Source organism: Sander lucioperca, chromosome 7 (assembly GCF_008315115.2).
Source record: "Sander lucioperca isolate FBNREF2018 chromosome 7, SLUC_FBN_1.2, whole genome shotgun sequence".
Taxonomy (NCBI): domain Eukaryota; kingdom Metazoa; phylum Chordata; class Actinopteri; order Perciformes; family Percidae; genus Sander; species Sander lucioperca.
Window position 1 is genome coordinate 17,053,052 of NC_050179.1, and position 26,798 is coordinate 17,079,849.

A 26,798-nucleotide genomic window follows, 5' to 3' on the forward strand; every position below is an offset into this window, starting at 1 on the left:
GGTAGGTATGGCCTTTACACAGAATAACTACCCATTTCCAAATGTGTAAGCTCCAGTTTTGGAGGAATTAATTGCACATATGCATTAAACAAAGTGTTTTCCAGAGAATGAATGATGCATGTATGAATGTAGGCTCATATCTTAGCTTTATTATACCCAACTGCAATGACTGCAGACCTCTTACTTAAGTATATAAACATGCAATGACACATAGTGTTGAAATGCAACATTTTATTTAGAAATTAAAATAATTCACACGTCTTCATCTATTTAGGGGAGGAGTGTAAGAAAAGGTGGAAGAACCTAAGGGACAGGTACATAAAGGAGAGGAGACAAAAAAGTGGTGCAGGGGCAGACTTGGAAGTACTTTTCCATACTGTCTTTTCTGGAGCCACACGTCAGGGAGAGACAAATAGCCAGACGCTCCGTTGTAGAAATGGGCTTTCGGAATGTTGTTCGCATCTGGGAAATCGTAGGCCCGACTCTCGTCAGCAGACTGTCAAATTGCTCCCTGTTGAGCCGAAAGCACCCCTGGAACCGGTCACAGTGAAAGCGGAGCTCCTTCACCAGCCGGAATTCCTCCAACTGCTCTCTGGACCTGAGGGTCTTGTGCACCCATACCCTTCTTCCTGCTGCCTTCCTCCGTCTTCTCCTCACAACCAGGGCAAGTGCCAAGGCTTTCTTATGTTTCAAAGACAGAAACATCGTCTCCACCAAATCACTGTGTATCCACAATGTCGCATGTACTGCACGTCTGATGTAAACACTGGACGCAGACGTGACGTGCATTCAAATATTGGCACATGTATGACGTAAATTTGCGCTGAGCCCGACGGCAAGCACAACAAATATAGTTGGGAATAGGACAACCTAGCGGCGAGCGCAGCGCACGCCGCGTACAATGTGAAACGGCCTTGATACGGCAACCAACTTCCCCAAAGCTGAAGATGGGCAGCAAAATATCCAACAAAATGGGTAGGCTTTTTAAAGTATGTAGGCTAACTGGTTTGACTTGAATTAATTCTGTGAGATAATATAACAGGAAAGCAGGACTTTGATCTCTTTTGTTGTGTGTATGTTTAATGTTTAATTTTGCTATTATTTTATCTTTGTCTTTACAACAGTAATACATCTGAAAAAAGGCAGGCGAATGAAGACTTGTACCTGAGCAAATCACTAAGGACAAGATCTATTAAGCCTGTTTTTCTGTCATCTTATTTATTCATCGGCATTTGAAACAGGATGTCCTTTGTTCTGGTGAAGGATAACAAAATAAAGCCAAACTTCAGCATCAAGATGTTTAAAAAAAATTAACTGAACAAACGACAAGCATTGACACAATAAAGTATTAAGAAAAAATAAAGGAGGGTTGTGAAAATAACAGGAGCTATGAAGGCAAGCAATAAAAGTGCATAGCAACTAAGGGTGTCACGATTTCGATTTTAAATCAAAAATCGACCGAAATTAAGTCACAATCTTGAATTTCGAATAAAAAAATGGAATCGTCGATACTGCCACGGCCCCATGTCACGTCCGGTCAGCTTGCCAAGCGGAAAAAAAACACACGTGTTGAAGTGCTGCGAGTCAGTCAACCTCCTCTAACTTAGCTAGAGCCAGTCAAAAGATAGCATGGCAACTGCAGATGCAGGAGACCCATCGACAGAACTTGAGCACCCTCCTCTTTCACTGAAGTCGCCGGTGTGGAAGCATTTTGGATTTCCAGTGAGTTATGTTGACAACGTTTGCGTTGTCGACAAAAAAGCCACAGTTTGCAAGCTCTGCTATGTGCTTGTACCATATTCTTCCACTGGCAGCACGACTAACATGGCAGTTAATCTGTGTGGTATATGTTCAACTGTTCGGAAACAGTTTGTTAAGACACTTAATTGCTCAGAGAAGACTATGGACATAGCTGTTTTATTGTTTTTTGTTTGTTTTGTTGTGAATTTGAATGTCATCTTCTGTGAAGAAGACTGCAGTTACAAAAGAGAAACAAGATGGCAGGTTATAGATATGTTATTGTTACATTATGTTGTTAATAAATGTTTTAAATTTGTGATACATTGCGAACAAAGGTCAGATATATTGCATAAAAGTCTAGTCTAAAAATGGCATAGGAACCTGTGCTTACAAAAAATAAATAAATTACTTGCTTTGAGCGATCACCTCATTCCAAACTTCTAAATCTATGCATCACGTTCTCCTTATGTTGAAAATATAACTGCCATTCTCTGTAGATTTTCCACTTCCCCCAGAATTTCTGGTTTTTGCACATTAGTTGAACACTCTGTCCCGCTGCAGGCTTTTTAACATTTCAAAGAAATCTTTGGCACTGCATTCACTGGAATTCAATACTCTCTCTGGATCAACTTTCAAGACAAGGGCACATTTTTAGAGAGGAATGAATACCCAAAGTAAAAACAACGAGTTCCTATCAACAACCGTTGGGAGAGGTGGACAGAGGAAGAGGGAGGGATGACAGGAAAGATAGAAGACGGTCATGGTTGTTAAGTACAGAATAATGCCCTCTTCGTAGTCTGCTCATGTTGGCGTCCTGCTCCTGGCTGATTGCAGCAGGGCTCTGAGGGCCTGTCTTAAGACAAAATACGTGATAAGAACCTGTGAAGTACCCTCTGAGAAACTGAGAGTGACACAAGAGGGAGACTTAATGAGGCAGAGACAGCGTAGAGATGCTAAAACATTGGGGGGGATACAAATAGTGACAAAAGTGTGTGTGTGTGTGTGTGTGTGTGTGTGTGGGGTGGGGGAGGAGGACTCTTTCTCCCATGTTTGGTCTCTTCAATGGATTACTGGATATATGCTAACCAAAGGTAGGGGAAAGGGAGACTTACTGTACAGTAGTATGGTGCATACATCATTTAAAAAACTAGACAATGAAAATAATTTCCAGGCCTGCAAGCACGCATGATGATTAACAAAAGGGTGATCTTTTTAAATCAAACCCTTGTGCAGGGATAATAACTACAATTCTAACATGTAAATTAAGCATTCTGGTGCTCTCTGAGATGTTAAAAGAGGAAACATGTTCACACTGTTCATTACAGCTGCTGTGGGTATCTTGCAAAAGGTCAAGAAACGTTAACAATTGTGCAACCCCTGCCAACTCATCCACGGCATAGAGCAGACATCTCCAATGCTGGTTTTCGCCACTTTGCCACACATCTCCTTTTTGGCCATATTTTCTAAATTTACCACTTCTCTCTCTGCTGGACTCGAGGATGGCTGGCAGTGAATCCCCATCATTTCAGTGCGACACACAGGCCATTTCACGAAACAACATTTGATGTGTGTCAGTAGATACACATACTAAACACACCATACAAGGCACAATAGCAGGGATGCGCCGGTCTGGGGAGCAAATGTTTTTTTCTGGAGAGTGTTGGGGAAAAGAACACCGACATGCAATCCTGAAGCATAAAAGCACATCAACATGCCACCATGATTTTTAATAGAAAACTAGAAGGGCACTCTGAGAGCGCAGACCTAAAACACAGAGCGGAACCGAAAACATAACCTCCTTGGCGGAGGTAACAATAAGTGCAGGTGTTTTGACACACCAAATATGCCACAAGATATACATATTTCATGCAGGTGCCGTATTTTTCATTTAAAAGGGAATTTCAACAAAAAGTGATGTTTGCAGGTCTGAATTTGAAGCTGAATAGATAGATTTCTAAATAATCGCAGAAAGCTGGGTCTGCTTTGACACTCAAAAAGTAATGGATAGTTGCTCCATAAGTGGCAGAGGGAAAGACAGGTAATGAAAAAAGAAATGGTGAGACTGCATGCCAAAGACATCGTGTCCCTTTCTGAATTAAAAAGTCACACACGGCTGTCCACAAGCAGAATACTTCGACCCTCATGATAAGTGCTATAGATGTGATGACTGAGTCATCACAAAGTGTAGCTAGACATCAAAATCCATCAGCGCTGCTCCCAATGCATAGAAATGAAGTCATTAGAACAGTGAGCAAAGGCAATCCCTGCTGCGCTTTACAGCCTGGTGTCGCTCAATTCTATTTATAGGATGTCAGGCTCAACTTAGCCCTTTGAAGTTTAATTCGTAATATTCACTGGGTACCAAATAATGAGGGAAGTCACGTGTAGCTACGCTGTGGATCACTATAAAAGCATGATTTGATTCAAGCAGCACTGTACATACAATTTAAAAGAGCAGTGTGGAAAATGAAACAAGTTTTTGGATAATAGGGCTTGCTAAAAACAAGTTTGCGAAAGGGAAATTCTGCCAGATACTTTTGCATATTATATGTGTGTTTGCTTCAGGTCTGTCAAGCAGTAAGACAATCTAGCTAGGAAAGGCAAAAACAAATGCTGCCCTTTTCTATGTCCTCTCAATAATTTAATTACGAAAAGTATACCGCCACACTCACATTTCCAAACTAAAATAATACTCTTTTTTGGAAAGATGATTTTTAACACTAGTACCAACAACAGCTGTGAAATAATAATAAATAAACAATGTCATACAACAGGGTTTGCATTATATTGTTCAGTAGCGGTGGGTGAAAAGAAATCGATTCCCATAAAAAAAAACATGATTCTCAACGCCAGAACATATGTTTGTAATAGCTTTAGTAAGTAATGTGATATTGTGATATTGCCTGAACCACAAGGGCACAGAGACAGTGTACAGCACGCACATGCTAGAGTCATCTAGTGGCTTGTCTTCAAAAAAGGCATTTAGGCGCATTATGGATTTAATGAGTTAATTAGCTTTGCGAGACAAAGGTGAAGTATTATATGAACACCTCATACCCCATCACCTACAGATTAACAAGCACCGAACTCCATCACTAACAAACCGGCTGACCAACACACACTGCAGCATTTTAGACAACTTCAACGAACTTTGGAGTTGCGAAGAAAATAACCCGGTCCAGAGTCTGTTTAATTTCACAAGTAGTGCACCCGCACAGCGTTTTGGATAACCATGGCTTTTCCCAGTAGTAGTGTTGCAGCACTCCACTGTCGGAGGCAAAAAGTTAATAACACAGCAGAGCCTTCCACTCCCCATTTTAATCCAGGACACACACACCAACTTCTGTTTTTTGAACCAGCAGTGTTAGTCAGTAGTTTACACATTCATTATTTTCATACAGGAAGAAGACTGTTGATGCTTCCAAGTAAATGCAGTAAATCAAATCATGACACCAAAAATCGAAGAATAAAAAAAAAAAAAAAGAATAGTTTATATAATAGGGTATAAACCTGAAGCATTACAAACTGTTACAAACCATAACTTCAGACAGTGTAAATCATGTTTTGGGAAACCTGTGAAAGCCTCTGTAGACATGCTTGGTTGCTTGGCTCTGGTCTGAAATGGTTTACTCTGATGCTTGCAAATCTATGCCAGTCTGCCGAGAAATATTTCAACTTTACCAACCTTGCATTCCATCAACAGCTGAGCTTGTGAGAGACATGCAGCAACAGGATGCCACAACACAGCCAGATCCATGGACCAGGCAATGAAGGCTTTAAAAGCCGTATCACGTTGCAACCTGACAGTGTTTGGGGATTCATAACAGTATAGCTCTGAATTGCTGTGAATTTTACCCTTTAAAATGTCATGATGAGTTTAAACCACTGCAGTCTGTTTAGTTCAGTTTAGTTTATTATAGGATCCCCATTAGCTGTGCCCTTAAGCACAGCTACTCTTCCTGGGGTCCACATTTAAAAATATATATTAAACATTACAGTCCACATAATTCCATACATTTAAGAACATACATGAAACATTACTCAACATCTAAAACACACATTTAATATTACAATCAACATCACTAAACACATTTAAAGCATACATTAGTCTATATGAAAAGATAAAGATTCCCGAAATGCCTGGCAGTCTACAAATATGATGCTCCAAGATTTTTTTTAATTTCATCTTTAAATATTGATCTCTTTGATAATTTAGTCAATAACAATGGTAAAGAACTCCATGTTTTCATCGACCTATAGATCACATTACGTTTTAAGAAATTAGTATTTGCCCTGGGGAGTAAAAACCAGCCTTCTGTTGCCTGTCTGGTGGCATATGTATATGACTCCAAATTGTGTTTTAATTGGCTATACTGATATGAAGAAATATTTTTTGATTGTAAAACTTTCCATGTTGACAACAGAAGGGCAGTGATTAATCTGTCTTCAACTTTTAGCCAGCTAAGATGAGAATGCATACTATTGATGTTAGCGCTGTACGGACACCGGTGAGCAAGGCGTGCCCCTTTATTCTGTACTAGCTGAAGTTTCCTTAAATCGTTTTTTGGGGCATTCGGCTATATTATCTGGCAGTAGTCGAGCTGGGAAAGAATAAGAGTATTAAGTACAAGTTTGGTTAAATCATTTGTAAAGTATTTTCTGCATCGCCTTACTAACGCTAATGCATTGCTCATTTAATTGACAATACTGTTGATATGTTTTGACCAGGACAATTTGTTGTCTAGGGTAATGCCCAATAGCTTAGTTTCCTTTAATTGCTGGATTGGTGTTTTATTTAGAAAGAGTTTGAGCTCCGGCTCTCGCCTTAAAGAATGATTTGAACCAAATACTGTACTATGCTTTTTGTTTTGGCTACATTAAGCATCAATTTGTTTTCACGGATCCATTTCCCAATAATAGCTAGTTCCCTGCTCAAGATGGCAGTCAGATCTTCAGGTGTTGTTGCTGATGTAGGCTATATACTGTAGTATCATCTGCATACATCGTTAATTTAGCATTTTTTTAGTACGAGTAAAAATGGAATACAAAAGTGGACCTAAGTAGCTCCCTTGAGGAATTCCACATTCCACAAACACCTTGTCTGAGTAGCTACCATTAAAGAAGAATCTTTGTGATCTATTTACCAGATAGCTTTCCATCCAGCTAACTGCAGATGGTCTAAATCTGTAACACTCTTTTCAAGAAGAAGCTTATGGTCTATAATGTCAAATGCTGCTGTAAAATCTAAAAGGACTGCTCCACAGATCATTTTGTTGTCTAAATCTTTGTACCAGTCATCTGTCATTTGCACCAGAGCTGTACATGTAGAGTGTTCCTTTCTGTATGCATGTTGGAAGTTTGTAATTAGATTATTTACTGAGAGGTATTCTTGCATTTGATAAAATATTGCCTTTTCAAAGATCTTACTTAGTGCTGGTAACAAGCTTATGGGATGACTATTAGGGGCACTAAAAGACTTTTTCCTATCTTTGGGCAGTGGAATAACTTTTGCTTCTTTCCATGCCTGTGGAAAAGTTTATAGTTTAATGCTGGTATTCAGTATGTGACTTATTGGGGATGCAATATGATCTATGGCCATTCGAATCAGTTCATCATCTATATTATCAGTCCCTGGTTGTTTTGTCATTCTGTCTGTCATGTGACTTGAGATCAACATAATTTGGAATGTTGATCTGACTCTTTTTAAAAACAGGGAATACTAGTTTTAGGGCTCAGTAGTTTTTAAGATATAGGTGAGTTACAGGTATAGACTGTCAAAATGTTTATAGAAATGTTTAGTGTTGACACAATAATCCTGACTAAATTAAGGAAAATAAAGTAAAACACTGTGGCGGCCAAGTCTTCTTAGCAAGCCATGTTTCATGCTATATGCCATATTATCCGGGGATTTTGTGTAACAGTAGATGATGAAACAAGGCTGCCAAGGAGGCTGCTGCTGCAAACTGAAACTAATGATCCTTGAACAGATTTAACTTCCATGAGCAGAAGAACAATATCTACTGTAAGTAGCCGAATTGCCTGCTTCATGAGGACAAGATAAAAAAGATGATGGTGATATGTGAACTGCTATTTCTCGAATGTATCTGGAAACTAAGCACACTGTCAACGATGGTAAATAAGAGGACATGTTAACTTCACTGCTTCTAGAAATTCCTTTAGTTTCCATGAGAGGGACTGACTGCACATCAGATGTTTCGGAAGTTTTTCATGATTAAAGTTTTCCAATGCCATTTTTCTTGTTACACCGTCATTGTAGCTCCTTCCCCCTTTGATCCTTGAGGTATGCACTTTGTGACAAATTCAATTTAAACCAGTAGTGGGTGGGTATTAAGCACTGGGAAGGTCCTTCATCAGTCCACAATTCACAATGGATGTCCAAGAATGCAAAAAGATGGGGTGACAAAAATGTATATTGAGCAGTGTGAAGGGTAAGATATAAACAAGTTCTCCAAGGTTTGGAAAACAGGACAGGAATGCTAGCTCAAATAATGGTTATGTTATCTCTATCAAAGGCAGTTGGTTAACTTGGATGGTTTAAAATAACTTTATAATGACCATTTCATATAATAGAACATGTACAAGTCCAATACAGAAATGTTAGAATTGATAAGACAAAACGATTTAGTGAAGCTGCTCTACTTTTCATCATTAAAATGATCATTAAAATTGTAATGATTAATTTTGTTCAAATAACGTTTATCGGCTCTGGTCATATTAAGACAAACTTTCCTAGTACTGAAAAGTATGTGCACTCATCTACAAAAAAAACTGCAGTGAATAAAATACTTTATCAGGGATTCATCTAACTTAGCACCAAGTTTCTTTTTCACCTTGATGGGATGTTGAAAGAGATATTATATTTCTGGGTAATTTTTTAACCCTGTCCCACTTTTCTCTCCTAAAATAGTTTCCATTTTCCCATCCCCTGCCAAGCTCTCTAAAATCTAATTTAATTTTGTCCATTTGGCATCTGAAGACAGATTTGGCTCTGTGGGCCTCCTGGCAAGAGGTAATACACAAGGTTTCCAAAGAAAAGGGACAGACTATCAATCCACGGACAGAAAGTTATTACCCTATGACACTGGAAGGAAACAATCATAATCTTGAGACGTAACATAGCAGTTCACAGATTAGTCCTCATCCCTCTAAAAAACAAAAGCATTCTTTGGATTCAACTTTCTCTTAAGGGTCCACAGTGATATGTGATTATTTTCTGCAGCTTCTTTCATAGTTTGTAGTCATGAACTGACACAAGATAAAAATATAAATTACAAATACAGTATACATTTCATATTCACTTAAATATGTTAGTCTGCCTCCGGCTATTTGCTTAAACATGTCAAGATGACAGACTTCTGCCATTACTGCAGGGATCGACAGTAACGGTTGCCCGGTTGCCTTTGGCAACCAGATTGAGTCAATTGGTAACAGTTTCAAGGCCTCTGGTTGCCCCCTTTGGCAACCACCTGTTCAATATTTGTGTTTTTTTAAATATATAAAAACAGATCAAAACCTACAAAACTGGAAAATCTTAATTCAAAAGAAGTCAATATTTGATTTGGTTGTCTCCGTAAAGTTTAAACACTAGCTATGTTCATGCGCAACACAACATTTCAGCTGTTGTGCGACCGCTTTCCACACGCATTTGCAGTGAAAAGATACAGGCAACTACATTTTCTGTTCACGTTAACGGCGCGTGTTCAAATCTGGTGCTAATATGGCACCGGTGCCCAGTATCTACCGGATGGAATAGCAACACGGATTTCGGTGCCTCATTATGGTGCCACTTAAATGTCTGCGCTGCTCTCTGATGCAACGAAACAGACGTTAGAGGCAACAGAAACCTAATAACATGTTATACTTGGCAGCAGGTAACGTTAGCCTACCAGCAGCTACAGTAGTAACTGGATTTAACACGGTTAAAATGCTGACAGCTAAACGGTGTAAAAGTGTGACTGTATTTCACTGTAGAGGATTCCAACATCAGGACGTAAAACCGTCTGCCGTTAAAGCTATGAGCTAAAAGACAATAACTAGCACTGGTCACTGCTGTTGTCGGAAAAACAACCCAGATGTGCATAAAGGTTGTGTTTACTTAAAACTGGTAAACCTCGTGGTGCATTCAAAGTTATTGTATAATACCCTTTTCTCATCTGTTTTTGTCGTTTAACAGCATCTAACTGGTGACAGAAGTAATTATTGTTAAAAGTTATTATTACATTCTTAATAGTTTAGTTTAGTAATAGTTTAATAGTCTTAAAAGTTTTGTTATCCGTTGCAGCCCTATTTGATAGGAATAAGAAATAATATTGCAAGCCATTCCCTCATTGTTTCATTATTAAAATGTGCCGCATAGTTACATATGAAATAAATTGCTCCAAATAAAGGCAGTTTAAAACACGGCAAACGTGTTGTCAATTTCGGCAACCAAAAGCTGATGACTGGTTGCCAAGCCTGGCAACCACTTTAAAAAGTTAGCGTTGAGCCCTGTACTGGCCTTAAAATAAGAGGCCTCCATTTTCCACTAAATGTGGCTGAATGTGAACTTACTTTTTGCTTGCATCTCAACCCAAATGATCACTAGTTACTAGTGCTGTCAGTTAAACACGTTATTAACGGCGTTAACGCACACCCATTTTAACAGCGTAAATTTTTTTTATCGCGAGATTAACGTTCTTTTTGGCCTGGCAAACTTTGTAGTTTTTTTCACATGCTGTTGCAACAACTAGTAACGATAGAAAAACTACAACACCACACCGGATCTAGCTAGACCGGAAACAAAACAACAGGCACGCCACACACCATGCGCACACACTTGTTTGGGCTTGCGAGCCGGCCAAAGAGTAGTAGACTAACATTACGTTTTGAGTGGATAGCGAGCGCGAGCGCGAGACACCAAATGGATGTCAATAAGATTCTGAATGGAAAGTTTACTTTTAAAAAGTTGTCGAGGGGGACAGTAGTTTCACGCATACACAGCCTGTATGACACGGAGAAAGCAGCCCAACTGGAACTGCTGCAAAGTGCAAACGCTGTCTCATTAACCGGTGATCACTGGACGTCAGTGAGTAATCAAAATTATTTATAAGCTACTGCACACTATATTGACTATGTATATCAGCATACGGTTTTAGGACTGTGTTTGTATCGTTTTGTATTCGTTTTTAATCTTAGTCTTAATCATCTCTCATTCTTTCTCAATGACATAGCTTCAGTGTTAACATCTTGATGACATTAACAGTTCAGGTCCCCCATCTGCTTTCTGCCTTTGTTGGAGACACACTTTCATTGTTCAAGGCTGTCCATCTTTATTACACAAATAGTCAGCCATGTCATAATTGCTTGAACTAAATGGCAATATGAACATGATGATGAATAAAACTGACCAAAGTGATTTTTCTTTCAGCCAGGCTAATCAGGTACTGTGTTCAACTGACTCCCTTTATACTGCACCTTTAATTTAGTGAATTTCTCAACTAATGCACTGCAGTACATTACATTAATACTCAGTGACTTTGTAATGCATATGAAATTGAGATTTAGTCAAACACACAACTGTAAACTCTTGTTCTGTAACCCACAGACAAAGTCGCTACAAGTAACAAAATAAAACACATTTAACAATCTCCTAGGAATATTGTACATACAATACATTAAAACCTGTGCAAAAAATCTTCTAAAGTTTAATGTATATCCAAAAAGTCCAAGAAAAACAGTGACTGACTGATTGCTGCAACTCCTCGGTATCCTTCAGTGTACTAGAGTGCTTGCTTAAAATGCAGATAACACAACCTAAAAAAAGCCCTTGCAAAACAAATCAAGTTGACTTGGCTAATGTTAAATTGAACTGTATGCATTTAGGTAAACTCATGTGTCATCAGTCTAATTCAAGTTCTTCAAATCCAAGGACTGACTTTGCTGTACGGGGCTATACTGTATATATCACTGAGCAAAACATTGTATAGGATATCGTCCGATTCAACAAAATGGAAAGAGAGAAGGTGACCATTCTGACATCACTTTGGGGGTTGACTGACGGTCTGAGGTGATCTATCACCACGTATTGTCTTCTCCACCAAAATCTCTCAATCCCAGGCATTCAGATTGCACATTATTCTGAATAAATTGGACCAAATTAGAGTGCAAATGATCAATAACAGAGCAGGAGTGCCGGGTGAGGGCCAAGAAGTGGACTGCCATGAATTGAGGGTACCAAATATGCTTTACACCACAGATGAAATATTACCCATTAGCTCAGAGGCTCAATTTTCATACTCATCAATAATGCATGCAGTATGGATACTTTTCTTCCCTGCTAACTGACCGAAGGAGGAAATACGTTTGTGTGGAAAGTGGAAGGTCAGCATTCAGAGTAAACCCTTTAGTGCAGCTTCAATCTTTCAGTCCCCACCATATGTTTTTGGGGTGGAACTAAGTCATCTGAATAATTTTGAGTTATTAAGGTCCAGCTAAATTTACAAAATAATGAGGTATATTTATCTCAGATTTTGCATTTTAATGTCATCTGCTAGACAGACACCAAATATTAGACTGGCCCTTCAAAATTTAAGGGCTGCATGAATATAAGATTAATAAGTAACAACTTCTTAACTTCTCAAGGTAAAGCCTTTTGTGGGATCATTTTCTTAAATACTGACTTGAAATATTTAAGATGATTTAAATATGTTAAGACTTTTGAATAGATTTAACCATTTTTCTTTCTCAAAAGAAGGTTTATAGTATGCAGCATCAGTATGAAGCTACTGCAGGTCAAAGAAAAAATGATCCTGACAGATGTCAGAAGTCTGGTACAGAGGAAGGCATTCACCCTACCCGTCACGTTTCAGAGAGCTGGCATGTAAACACAGCTGAAAAAACATGCAATAGAGGGTGGGGTGAACAGGGTCTGGCCGGGTGTAGAGGAGTCACAACAAGGCAAGATTACATATGTAACAGACAAACTCAAGTCTCCTCTCTCATAACATCCACCCAGTTGACAATGGTCAGTAGTTACACTAGTCTGAAGCAGTATTTTCATATGCCTAAGGCTTAATAAGATAGTGACAGAGATGGGAGGGATTATACACATGAATCTGTACTGAAGGCTGGAGGCCATTCTTACTTGAACCTATCCATCCCTTTTTTCTGAAAATCCACGCGAGTTCTCTTCTGGGAAGCAATGTAGTTTACATGATATCATAAACTAATTTTTACAGAGCCCCTAGCCCCTCAAAACCTCCTTTCGGTAAAACAAGATTATATACTTTCAGCAGTCCCATTCGATAGGACAGCTCCTGGGTTGTCAATAAACCTGATGCGGCTTAATATGTGTCTACGTTCTACTTTCAGTTATAATGTGATTCTAATACTGTAGCAGCTAAATCCTTTCAAAATTGACAGGGTGATAAATTCCTTGCAGGCCATGTTCTACCACTTCCTTATCTGGCCTTGCACATCACCTCCAATACTGAGTGACATCAATCATGTATTAGTTTGTGTGTGCTCGCCTCTGTGCACACAAGTCCTGTGGTAAAAACAAGACCCTGCCAATCTGTCTGTTCATCAACTTTGAATAATAGCTGGAAAAAATATTTTGTAAAGTGCACAATGCAAACTGGGGATGGCAATGTTTTCCATCACATGCTTCAAAGTTTCTATACACGTTTATTGGCAGTCTTTTTAAACGTTGCCAAAGGCAATCAAAGATTTGAGTCTCAAAGGGCCAAAGAGCACAACACAGAAATAATACTGTAGTTTGAATCCAAAAGATTAAGCTCTGCAGGAGGCATTATCACAACACTTCTGAACAGTCTCAAACAACCTAAAGCAGAAATCACATTTGCAACTTTACACGTTTACTAAAGGCAAGAAACAGGCCAAAATGCCCTCATTTTACAAGCCTCTCAAAACAGTTTAAATCCCTACAAAAAAAAAATCAACATAGATACATGCCACTTATACTACAATCAATTGGTCTTCTATCAGACACACTCAAACAATCTGCTTGTAAAGCTGTAAAACAATGGTATGTTTTAGCAGTAGGGTAAATGTGCAGACAGAGCTGTGACTTCACTGCTGAAATAAAGCAAGAGCTCAGTGTTATTTGATAGGAAAGCCAGAGGCATTACTCAATTGGAAAACAGTGACACTTGAAAAATTCCATTGTAACTTTAATATCAACTCCAAAGCATGAAATCTAATTTCTCATTCCATCTTCAAAGCAGAAACCATGCGGGGGGGGGGGGGGTGCTGAACAGCTGAAACTTCATATTGTTTGAAGAGCCAGGCAAGACAAGGTTGACTAAACAGCGAAACAATAGGTGGTCAGACTAAAGGGCTTGGCGCAGATCAAGTTGAAAGTCTTTGGGCAGACTAGTGGCCAATAAATCTGAAACACAGATTACATGACAAGGTGTCAGATAACTAGATCTATTTTCAAAAATCAGGGACATCTCCGTCTACAAAAGTGCTGATTTGAGCTTGGCAGACAGAGTAAAACAGAAACAAGTAACGTCCATGACAGATTAGTATTACTCGTGAATTTCCGATCAAGCTTATCTGCATCTGACGTGATGACTGCAATTTCTTTTTATTTGGCCTTCACCGGAGGGTCCATGTTCTACCAACCCATGACAGCAAAACTGTTGTCTGTAGCTGGACCTACAGTCTGACTGGTTGGTAACATTACAGTGATTAATGGTAATTTACTTCAGTTCACTTTCAGATAGGGCTACAGCTATTGATTATTTTAGTAATTGAGTATTCTACCGATTCTTCCATCGATTAATCAAGTAATCGGATAAGAAATACTCTTGTTTTATTTAAGAGCAATAATATACAATAGTTTGGTTTAATTTTCGGAAAAAGGTAAATTTGTATTGCCTACATTGCTTACAATATCATCTCTCAAAAAACTACACATATTAAGTGCATTTAAGTGCCATATTACATTGTTTTTAAAGAAAACATTTTCTGAAATGCAATAACAACCTCAAACTAAGGCATACATTAAACATACATAAACATTACCTTAAATTGTGCAACTTAACTTTTAGAACTAGAGCCCGACCGATAAAGGATTTTTAAGGCCAATATGATACAAATATTTGGTGATTTAAAAGTCCGATATTCCGATATATTGGCCGATATAGATTTTTTTTTAAAATCCAGAAACGCGTAACAAAACATAAACAGATTTCCCTAACATTAGTTATTTGTAGTTATTTATGAGTCCTCACTAAAATAATATGATAATGCAGTTTAAAAATAAACTTGTTTGTTTTATTCTCACAACAGAACAGAGGAACATCAAATATATTAAAGTTCAGATGAATAAAATGTATAAAAATATAAACTTAAGATATGAAACTTAAAGGGTTAAACACGAGTGTTGCCAACAGGGACGCTGTAGAGCGCCTGGTGGACAAACTATGCAACGCCAACACTCATAACATGGTTGAAGGTTGTTTCGTCCGTTTTTATTACATTTTTGAAATATTCATTTATCGGCAATTATAAATGCTGATACCAATAGTTTTGAAAATGCCTAATATCGGCCGATAATATTGGCCCACCGATATATCGGTCGGGCTCGGTTTAGAACTACAAGTTTCAACCTGAGACAGATCTGTATATAGGCTTATAAGTATATATATAAGTTATACTTAACATATCACTTAAAATATCATTTATATATTTGATTACAATGTCACACAGCTCTGTTACACTTATGCTAGTAGATCATTGATCAGCGGGTTTTTTTTTTCAGAGAGAGTGAGAGAAAATGGTGCGCAACAATCAGCTGTTTTTCCAAAGGGATAGTCAACAAGTCGGCTCTTTAGATCAAATTGTGGTCACCACTACGTATTTTCTTGTCTTTGTTTTTGGTAGTTGTTGCGTTTGGTGTAGTTTCATCGTCCATACGACTCTGTGATTTACTTTTGTCGGGTCCGCTTTGTGGAATGGATGATTAAGTTAGACTCGATGTTTTCTGTTGAGATGCTGAAGCATTGACGTTGTGCTATTATTGTGGTAAGCTAGTTTGATTTTGCAGTCGACACACTGTACAGAGTTTTTGTTTTAATTACGTTTGAACTGATTCCAAACTTTGGACACTTTCTGTCGTTTTCTCCAGCCTGTCTCTTCTCTTAGCCCCTCACTATTTACACTCTCTTTCTTCATTCTGTAAACTGTGCCGTCAGTTTCATGGCATGTGTCGCCAGCAGCGTCAGACCGGTGTGTGGAAACACTGTAAGCGATACAACGTTTCTAACAATGTTTAAACAAAGGATTTTTAGTAATCAAAGTATTCAAGTTACTCGAAGAACCGTTTCAGCCCTACTTTCAGATGATTAACATTATTCAGGACTGAAAACAGAAACACAGGGTAACCACCAAAACATGATTTTTTGAGAGAATACCAAATTGTTTCCTTATGCACATGGAAACATGACTAATCCATTCCATTAAATCGCAAGGCAGTTATTGGGTGTGTTAAAGTACAACTAATATCCCTGTCTTAAATATAACGCCAGCAAAAATGTAATTGACCTTCACATGCTTTACCTATAAATGTTGCATGATTTTGTTCCCCCCTGGGCCAATGATGAAAGATTTATAGTGACTTTCCTGAGCTTGCTAATCACTTAAGGCATTTTATACAGAAAAGACCCCAGCCTCTAATCCCACATGATGGGAGACAGAGAAAATTCCCAGTGCATTTATGGGTTAAGATGCATGTGGGAAAGCAGCTTAAATGATGTTGTTGCAGTTGCATTGCAAAACACGGGGATGATTTGGTGGCATTTTGGAGGAGCAGTGAGCGTAGGGCTCTATGTAAATCACAGATCAGAAAATAAAACAAGATCAAGAGTCTACAGCCATGCTCGTGGCTCTGTGAGGCTGTACTGGAGCTAAATGCTCACATCAACATGCCAATGTGGTAGTTATGGTAATGCTAGCATGCATATGTTTAGCAGGTATAATGTTTACCATGTTGCCCGTGTTGGTTTAGTGAGTATTTTGGTAATTAACCAACAAGGGCAACATGGTAAACAAATACCAGTGACCAGATGATGGCATAAGAAGAAAAGTCAGAAGATCAAAGTTACCACAATTCATCCACAATAGTTGTAAAGAATTAAAAAGTCAAGGTCATGGTGGCACTCGAGGAAAAGTCAGGTGTTCACCAAAGCCAGTAGGATACATCCTCTGGGGAACAGGAATAGATTTCAACCAAAGTGGTGGACCAACATTACTGTCCCTAAAGCCATTCAGCTAGCATTGCAAAAGATATGTTAATTGTAAAATAATAATACTAACTAACACAGTGAGACCACAGAAAGTCTGAATCTGGTCCAACATTAAACAAGTTATTCATTTATGATAAACAATAAATTGGAGCATAGGTTTATTTACTCTAAATAGTCCGGATGATGCAAAGTCAAGCTCCCTGCATAATAAATATCAACATTCCTCATTGATGAATGGGAGGGTGGCTGCATGCGTGGGAAAGCATGTCTGGGGAAGAGCCATAGCAGGCCATGAAGAGGGATGACCTCTTCTCATGCAATGGCACATTCCTGCCATAACTAAGTTGAAACAGGCCTTGGATAACTATAGCAGGCAGCGTTGACGGGACTGGGGTCACAGCTTGGTGGAATTTAGGGGAGACTGCCATCCACCCCTCTGAAACCATTTTGAATAGGCTACCTGAATCCACCAAGACTCCCACTGGACTTAGGAGGTTAAGGATGTCAAACTGACGTCATTTTACTACTTGACCTTTGTTCCATCAGCAGGTGATGGCAAGCCAGGCATGTATTTAAATATTGTGGTCAGTGGTCTTGGGATGTAGGCCAGAAGACACATTCTCTTAAAAATAAACTCTTCATTACTTAAAGGAGTGTGAGACAATGACAATTTTGCATATAAAGCATATATAAAAAAGCAATTTGTAAATCCAATAAACTTGTGCTGGTGACGCTGAGGTTTCCCTCTGACTAACGGTTAGAGAACTGGAGTAGAGAGCTGACCCATAAATCATTCGATATTGATGTTTCAGACTTCTGTGACTCCCTTGGTGAAATTCACTTTCGTTCTCTGAGGTGCTCTGATGGGAACTCCAACAGCTGCTGGTTTCCACAGTCCACTTAGTGGGGCCTGGAGGGAAAGTCAGGGATTGAGGCAAAGCAGGAGTGTGATGGGAATTCATGTTCCAGACACCCACTCATGTATTGATCTCCACTGCCCTTGGCTTTATTGACATAATGGGCTTCAAGGACAGAGCACTATCCAAGGTCTATCTTTTTCCACTTCCACACTACACATCCTGGAAGTTAGATACTTTCTATGGCCTAATTGATTTAAACCTTATCAATGAGGTCCTAATGGGAAAACTCTACATTGTTTCCTGTTGGAGCAAGATAGCAAGGGCACTTTTAGTAAGCATTGTTGAAGTGGTAACTCTAGAGGGAAAAAGCACAGGGCACATCCTAATCCATTTATAAAAGGACAATCATAGCGGGGGAAAGCAGCAATCAATAAGCAGAGTAACTTAAAGAGCTTCCATGAGTCAACAGTGTGTCATTTTGATGGATCTATACATACATACTGCCAGTCAATACACGCCGACTTTCAGAGTGGTCAGAAACTCCACAGGGTCTTTAACGCTACACTTGGCTTATGTAGCAAAGCCGCACTGCCCTACAAAACAAAAAGGCAGTAACTGCATTTTTGGTCAACAATGAGTTATTATCATTTTCATGACATTCAAGGCATCCTTTGTTATGTGACAAAACATTTTATCTCAAATGTTTGTCGTTTTGGAGAAAAATGGTAGTCGTTTGTACAGTAACTGCAAAAAGCCCTAGTGAAACAAAGCATGAGTACAGTAACTGCAAAATAGGGGTACAATATCAAATTAAATATAAGGATTGATATGTACAAAGAATAAGCTAATATAAAGTAACAAAAACAGCCACATGTCCAATAATCTACCTACAACTACTTAGCTGGACGACAGGATAACTTTAAGTCATTTTTCTCAGTTCTGCACTCTGCGTAGTTACTGCCTTTTTGCTTTGTAGGGCAGCACAGGCGTCTAAACGTAACATAAAAAGTCTGGTAAAACTATGGTGAACTAATTCATTTTTCCCCCTTTTTATTTGAAGCCAGAGCAGATATTCTACCACTCATATAAGCTGATACGGATAAGATCGCCATGTCTTCGTGCAGATGCTGGTGAGGGTAACAAAACAGATTAAGCATCTAACATTGCAATATTATATATTAAAGTTAAAGGTGGAGTCTGCGATTCTAAGCCAATAAAAGTTTTGTCAAAATCAGCAAATATCTCATCTGCTGATCGTTCTGTGGGTCCGTGGAAAAGAATCCGGTGTTCATACACATACTCCACCTTTAAGTGACTATCAAAATAAAAACAGGATGTAACGTTATTGTACTGCTAAATTATAAAAGGAAAAGTAAAGAAATTGCACTTCAACATATATTTTGGCAAAATATCTACAGTTAAAAGATTTTTGGACCTGTTGAAGTAGATGTACTGGCATTAATTAAGCTGTCAAAAAAAATTACAACTTAATTTATAATCTATTTATAATTTGAGTTTTTCATTTTGCTAATGTCATGGTTGTGTATGTTTCTGTCATGGTTGTGTATGTTTCAGTTTCCTGTTTTATTTTGTAGTATTTTCTCCCTAGGTTCTCCCTAGTCATGTCTTCTTTTACTTCCTGCCTTGTGTTTTCCCGCCTTTTGTGATTGTCTGCCTCACCTTGATTTGTTTCACCTGTTCCTGATCCCTAGTGTCACCTGTCCCTTGTTCCCTCATTACCCTGTGTATTTACTCTCTGTGCTTTCTTTGTCTCGTGTCGGTTCATTGTTCTGTGTTTGCTCTGTTTTTGCGATTTATTGTCGTGTTTTGTTGAGTCGTGGACGGTTGTACCGGCTCCTTCCTTGCTTCCCGGCCTGCGTGCTTTTTGGGATTACTTGCATGAAAGTTTTGTACTGTCATGGTTGTGTATGTTTCTGTCATGGTTGTGTATGTTTCAGTTTCCTGTTTTATTTTGTAGTATTGTGTTTTCTCCCTAGTCATGTCTTGTTTTACTTCCTGCCTTGTGTTTTCCCCGCCTTTTGTGATTGTCTGCCTCACCCTGATTTGTTTCACCTGTTCCTGATCCCTAGCGTCACCTGTCCCTTGTTACCCTGTGTATTTACTCTCTGTGCTTTCTGACTGTCGGATTATTGTCAGTTGTTGGTTGTCCCTGCGTCGCGCTTCCTGGTGGTTGGTCCCCTGTCGTGTCTTTTGGTTATTCTTCGTTTGTGCCTGCCTGCCTTCTTGAGGACACCTTATTTTGTTATTTTGTTGAATAAATTACCTCTACTCTGCATTTGGGTCCAAGCCTCGCTATTTTCCGCCTGGAACCTGACAGCTAAACCATCTTCATATTAAGTGCCCATGGAAGTGCCCCCCTCCAACATTAGGCGCCCAATCCCAAGGTTAAGAGACCTTTATACTGTGTGAGTAGTTAGTTTTTTTTCTGTATGTACTTTCCAACATAACTGTTAAGATAAAATTAGTTTGTTTCTGAAGGGGTAGTTTGAATACTTTGGGTTCACTACGCGCCATCTTCTTTGTCAGAAAATGTTAACTTTAGCAGGGGAAGGTCTGGGTGGAAGTGCCCTAATATCTTTTTTCCCAGTGGGAATGAACCTAACCTACAGTAGCTCTAAAAGTGTGGAGAAAACCAGGGTTATGTTCCTGTTTGACATGACCATCTGTGCTATAGCTACAGCAGCCAGGCTGCCACCTGCCTGGGGAAACAAAAATATCTTTTGAATAACAGGTTCATAATAAATGACGAAAGCTATTAGATTATTTGACATAATCTGCTACTCTTGTACTCTAACTTCATCTGTTCAAAAACATCATGTGTTTAAACACTTGCTCACTAAAATTAGAAAATTGTTCACTAAAAGGGCTGAGGTTACAGCTGAGTGTTTACACTGCATTTGTTCTAACAATCGTAATCAAGGGATTAGCTCAAAATGGGGGTAGTTGATGGGCCTTGACTTGAGTGTTCATTTGTTCTGTGTTTAGTTTTTGTTCCTTATTGCATCTGATCGTACAAAGAAATCTGGAGATGAAGGAAAGAGGAGAGCGTATAGCAAAAGGATGGAATTAAAATCAGTTTTAATGATATTTTAGCTCTGCTGATTGAAATTAACAAAAGTAAATATATTAAAGTGCTCATATTATGCTGTTTGGCTTTTTCCTTTTCCTCTATAGTGTTATATCTTTTTTGTGTGTATGTTATAGGTTTAAAAGTGAAAAAGCCCAAAGTCCACCCCAAAGGGACTTACCATCTCCAACAGAAAACACTGTTCACAAACGGCTCTATTGTAGTCCAGCCTTTTCTTCCGTGACGAACGTGCGTCACTTTGTAACACACGTCGCCTAGCTGCTAGCATGCCACACCCTCAAACTCTGCTTCTGATTAGCTAGCAGTGCTTACCGAGGTACTGCGCATGTGCGACTCCCATTAAAGATGGTAGAGAAATGAGATGCCTCACTCTGTAGCTAAAACAGAGAGCTCAACACACAGGGTGAAAAGAGGAGCTGCAGCAATGTCCAGTACAACAAAAATATGGTGTTTTTTTGAAAATTAAACCATGTAAACCTATTCTGGTACAACCTCTAAATACAATTATGAACCTGAAAATGAGCATAATATGAGCACTTTAAATCTTTGCAAAATCATGTGGAAAAATAGTCAAAAGCTGTTTATTTGACCAGGTTATTAATGGTTCAGTATCATTCAGTCATATGCAAACTGTTTTAATTTGCTTTGGGGTAGAATACTAATGTTGCCTGCAATTGATTTGCATTCCTTCAGGAGCCAAAGCAAACCCACAACGGTTTACATTTCTACACAGATTGATGGAAGTTAAACGTGCGTGTGGTACTTTCCCAGCGCTGACAGCAATGACCAGATCAAGGCAGAGACTTTAATTTTCCAATTCTTTTTTTTTAAAATCTTACTTGCAAATGAATCCTTTTGTTGGTAATTCTTTACTTTCTAGCGTGTCAATGAATACAGCACACATGGTGGCTTTGGTAACTGTAATACAGCTTTGACTTTACCACTGCTGCTATCATATATTCATAGGATAGTTATTACCCCAAACACCCCCATATCCAGGCTCACTAATTAGGTTCCCCAGAGGAAATCAAGAAAAGATGTGGATGCCACATTCTTGTGTCCTCGTGAACACATTGAAGTTAAAGACCTCCCTATCAGTGAATCAGTATTTAGAGGATAATTATGTCAAAAATAACCCACTCAAATCCTCTCCCCCTGATCCTCCATGAGACTAGATGGCACAGGGTCTATCAGTGGGAGCCTGTGAACACAGAGCAATGGGTGGTGGCTGGCCTTGACTCAGCCAGGGATCTTGCAAGTCCAATTATGCTCAAGCCCATTTCAAAGTCCTTGTAAATACGAATGTGGGATTTTGCTCTGGTGCTAATTAGGCCTTGGAATCATAAGAGACCTCACAGGGACCATGACATTGCCACAATAGTTGGATCACAGTACCCAGATACCCTAAACCTTTGCATGGAACAATGCCATCATATTAAAGGCAAAACCCCTATCGCTATTGAGTTCAGCGCTTTTAAACCTTCTGAAAGTACATTTTTTTACAACACCATTTTATACATCTGGGATCAAAATACAGTAATAGAAATGTTAACAAAAAATCTAAAAAAGAAAAGCATTCATATTTTTATCCAAAGAGTATATAGATACACATAAATAAATGTAAACTGCATATGCTCAACCTTACTGTACCAAATAGACAGAAAAATGTAACTGACAGCTACCACTTAAACTGTCACAGTTGCAAGACACAACAGACAAAATAAATCAAAGGTTTCAGCAGGGAGGAGGAAAAACTGAATAAAAAAATATGTATTGTCAATGTGAAACACAACAGCACTGACAACCATGTAGGCCTAAATGCATAGGGACTTACTGAGACAACACATCAGACAACACACAGCAGTCTCAGTCATCAAAGTAGAGGTGGCGATAACTACCAAAACAGAACGAAAAACAAAACAAGGCCAGAAATAGCTGCTGAGCTTTGTAGTTGACGTGCAGCTACAGTTTTGAAATACCTTGTTCATGAAGTCAGAAGGGATGAAATCATTTTCCAGCAAGAGAAAGATGAGTGTATACTAAAAAGAATCATTCTGCAACAATGAAATCATCTGAACTTGGCTTAAATTAAACTCCAACATGTAAAGTAGTCGGCTAAATAAGAATATAACATGAAATGCTTTCAACAACATTCAGCAGTATTACACTCAACATGACATATCCGATCAGTGAATGTATGTACATCATGTTTTTGACCTCTCGCTCCCCTTTGAGCCTGTTGAGCAGTTTTACAAATTTGACTGCTTTGTAGTGGTTCCTCTGTGCCAAAGCGTGATAGAACTGGTTACAGAAAGGAAGATTTATAGAGGGGCAGGCACACAATCAAAGAACTAATAAACATCAGCCCAGGCAGCAAGGGCAGAAACTGGAAGACACAATATGACTATCCAGCCTCCTTTTGCAAGGATGACTAACCCTGCGTATATGAGACTAAGTCTACTTCAAATATTATTTAAACTCAAAGCTATCAGAATGAATACAGGAACACATCAAAACCAGATTCTGTCAAGTGTCAGGTTGAAGTTATTAGTCTAGTTTTTGCCTTGTCATGGTGATGTTATAGATGGTTGTATACTTGTGCGGCAGTTTATTTGTACAACCCAATATTACTAATGTCTCAATTGCCTTTACAGGCCCAACAACAGCAACAGTTCCATACCCAGCCCAAGCTCTTAAAGAAGTTAGGCACAAACTCCCTCAGTACATAGAGTGGCATAAAACTGTCTTTTTAACTCATTTTTTATTTGCAGCAGCTTAGAAAGAAATTAGAAGGGCTTAGTTGCAACAGATCTCCCTGAAAATTCCAAACCGACAGAACTACTGTCATGTACTAAGAGATTGCATAATCATATGAACAGCATTTTTAATGATTAATTGCCCTTCTGCTGATAATGACAGGAAACAGAACGTTTACTCCGCTTACCTGCCAGGATATGCAGCTCCCTGTTGTCTTGAGTGTTATAGGTCTGAAAGCACCAGAAGTCACTGATTCAGACAAAACCGCAGGGCATCTTAATGTGGCAGCCAATTTTCCTGCAGACAAGGGAGGCAAGAGTCGAGAGAGGGCAGATGTCAGCTTAATGTCACCATCAGTATGTGCTCCTGGTGAGCACATACTCCTGAGAAGTCACAGATACAGGCTAATTAAAACAAATACGGATTTTTATTTAGAAATGACAAACTGACACGAAATATTTAGTGTATTCACATTTGAATCAACAGAAGCACAGAACAATTTGTAATTCCCATATGTACTAAATGTTTCAACTAGGCAACTTGTTTAGGTGTTACTGAATACAGCAAATCACTAAAAGCTGATGACAAATCAATCCAAAAAAATTCTACATTTGGTAGTTCAAGTTTGAACTACCACGCATGGAGATTTTTCCCACAAGAAAAAGGGACTAGGGTAAGATATGGCACTTTAACAAAAGTGACATTGAAGTATGGTGGACCCTGAGCTCCTCAATTATCTAAATTAAAAAGGAAACTAACATGTATAGCTTTGGCACCTGTTTGCTTCATCCTGAGGTCGGTCAAGCAGGTAGAACTCAATATGACACACTACTACTAGCCTGCTTTGTCACTAACAGCAGCAACATCAGCACACAATCTGTGACCAAGGCTAAAAGTAAAAAAAAAAATAAAGACAATTCTCATAAATAATCTGCTTTACATAAAGTTAAAAAGGATTTCTTTTGTGGACAATGTCTCTCTACAAGGCCCCAAGATGAGAATGAGCCTGAAAACAAACACTGCTCCCACTTGATGTGGGATAATCTTCATAAACATCCACATCACCCAGTCAAAAAGCCACTGTGCTTTAATAATGCCAACAGACTAACGACCCATTCTATAACACTGTCACGTCCCAATTCTCATTAAAAGCCATGCGTCAACAGAAATTAGACATGAACCACTCCCTTGCCCTAACTTCATCCCTGCAGGCATGGCCTTCTGGTTTCACCCTCTTTATACTGTAGTCTGCTCAGGCAAGAAACCAAGCTATATAAGGAATTGTTAGTGTAGAGCCCAGCTAGTGGCTCTAAACTATTAGAGCCAAGGGTTTAGAGGTGTGGAGTCTATTTGCACTGAAAGCCTTTTTATTTTTTGTTTTAAGAGGGTCCACTTGCTAAACATGACTCGGGCTTTAATGTATAATCCAACACTAATATTGGCTGCCAGTGGGCAGAGGATGGGGGGAGGTGAACAGAATGTGTGAAAACATGCAGGTGTGAGTGCTGTGCACATGTCCAAGTCTGGGTGAGTACCCATTCATTTTGTGAAGGTGTATGCTTCTTAGCTAAAATCAAACTAACTTAATGTAATTTGTGCGTATATTATCTCAATCACAATTAGTATGTTCTTGTATTGATACGAGAGGCTTGGCACCTGTTCCTTGCTAAGACAGTTAGTCAGTCCCTCCAGGATTTCGCGGCCTTTTTTTGAGATTGTTGCGGCCCAAAAAGCCTGATTTTGCGGGAGCTATGTTTGTTGTAATGAAGTTGCGGGAGACAGTGAAAGTTGCAAGTTTTTTTTTTGGTATAGTTCTTTAAAAATAAAAAGGAAACTTGTTTCGGGGAGAATAAACTACTCTGGGCTGAGTTTTCCTAGTAACCTTACCAAAAAGGCTCAGAATGCTGCAAATGTTGCTATAATATGAAAATGGCTGGTGGATTTAAGACAAAAAATAATAATTTTCTGAATTAATCAATCATCATGTTGATCTTTACATTGTTAATTTCCTATCCTGGCCTGGGACACACATTTGGTTTGATAAAGTACTTATTGGACTTTAACTTATCATTGCACTACAATAACGAGCGTAGCTGTCCTCAATTTAGGTCATTGTGTTGTCTCATCTCCGGTTTTGGATCCACCGTGTGTGTTTGTGTGTGTGTGCAAGCGGCGGGGGACGGAGCAGCAGCCCCACCTGCTGCAGAGAGCCGACAGGATTGAAACGGCAGCAACTTCAGCGACTTTTAAATCGTTACAGTCTACATTGATGTTAAAATGTATACAGGTTGGCAGGACGGTCTGAAATGTTTTGCACGGTCTTTCGCTGTACGTTTTGTTGGTAAATGTGAGATGTTCGAGTCTCGTCTTCATATTGGAAACAAGCTCTCTCTCACTCCCGCTTGGTCAGTGGCTCTCAGAGTCACATTATACTGACGTAAAGTCTGGCACGTGGGACTGCTGGGATTGGTTGAAGTTGCGGGAAACTCCGGTAATAGGTCAAATTTGCAGAAAAGTTGCGGTGATTGGTCAAAATTGCGAGTCGCACCAAAGTCACGGTGATTGGTTGAATTTGGTTGAATTTGCGTGAATTGGCGCAATTGCGACATTGCGAAAACCTGGAGGGACTGGTTAGTAAAAGGTAAAGCATACATAAAGAGAGTGCCAAAGATATAGTACAAGAGAAAACCATGCATCCCAATTAAAGGAAGAAAACTTTCAAGTTGAATTGTATTTAAAAGTCCAAAATGCCCCACATATTACAACTAAAAAATAAGAGAAGAAATAAGAAATAAAGTCTAATGTGCAGTCAGGCCAATTCTCCACTGGGCTTACCTTTGCTCCTAGTTTTAGCCGTGACCACTTCCTTCCTCTGGCTCTAACTGACAGCGGACTACAGTATTTCTATGTAGGCCAGGGTTTTCCTTACATTTTAAGGCTTAGGGGACAGCACCCAAGCTGTTTTGGGCACCACCTAAACCGAATAATAATAATAATGATCCAAAATGATGTGAAATTGCATATTTTGTATTGGAAAAACATTTTCTTAAAAGGAAGAAC

General features: G+C 39.0%; 1 protein-coding gene across 1 annotated transcript in view; it reads right to left on the minus strand.

Annotated features, from left to right (window-relative positions):
* The window catches only part of peak1 (pseudopodium-enriched atypical kinase 1), a 124,528-nt gene that overhangs the window by 72,347 nt on the left and 25,383 nt on the right, over positions 1-26,798 (minus strand). Inside the window, exon 2 of the mRNA XM_031316734.2 lies at positions 23,926-24,035. The gene's annotated coding sequence lies outside the window, so the exon portion shown is untranslated. The remainder of the gene's footprint in view (positions 1-23,925; positions 24,036-26,798) is intronic.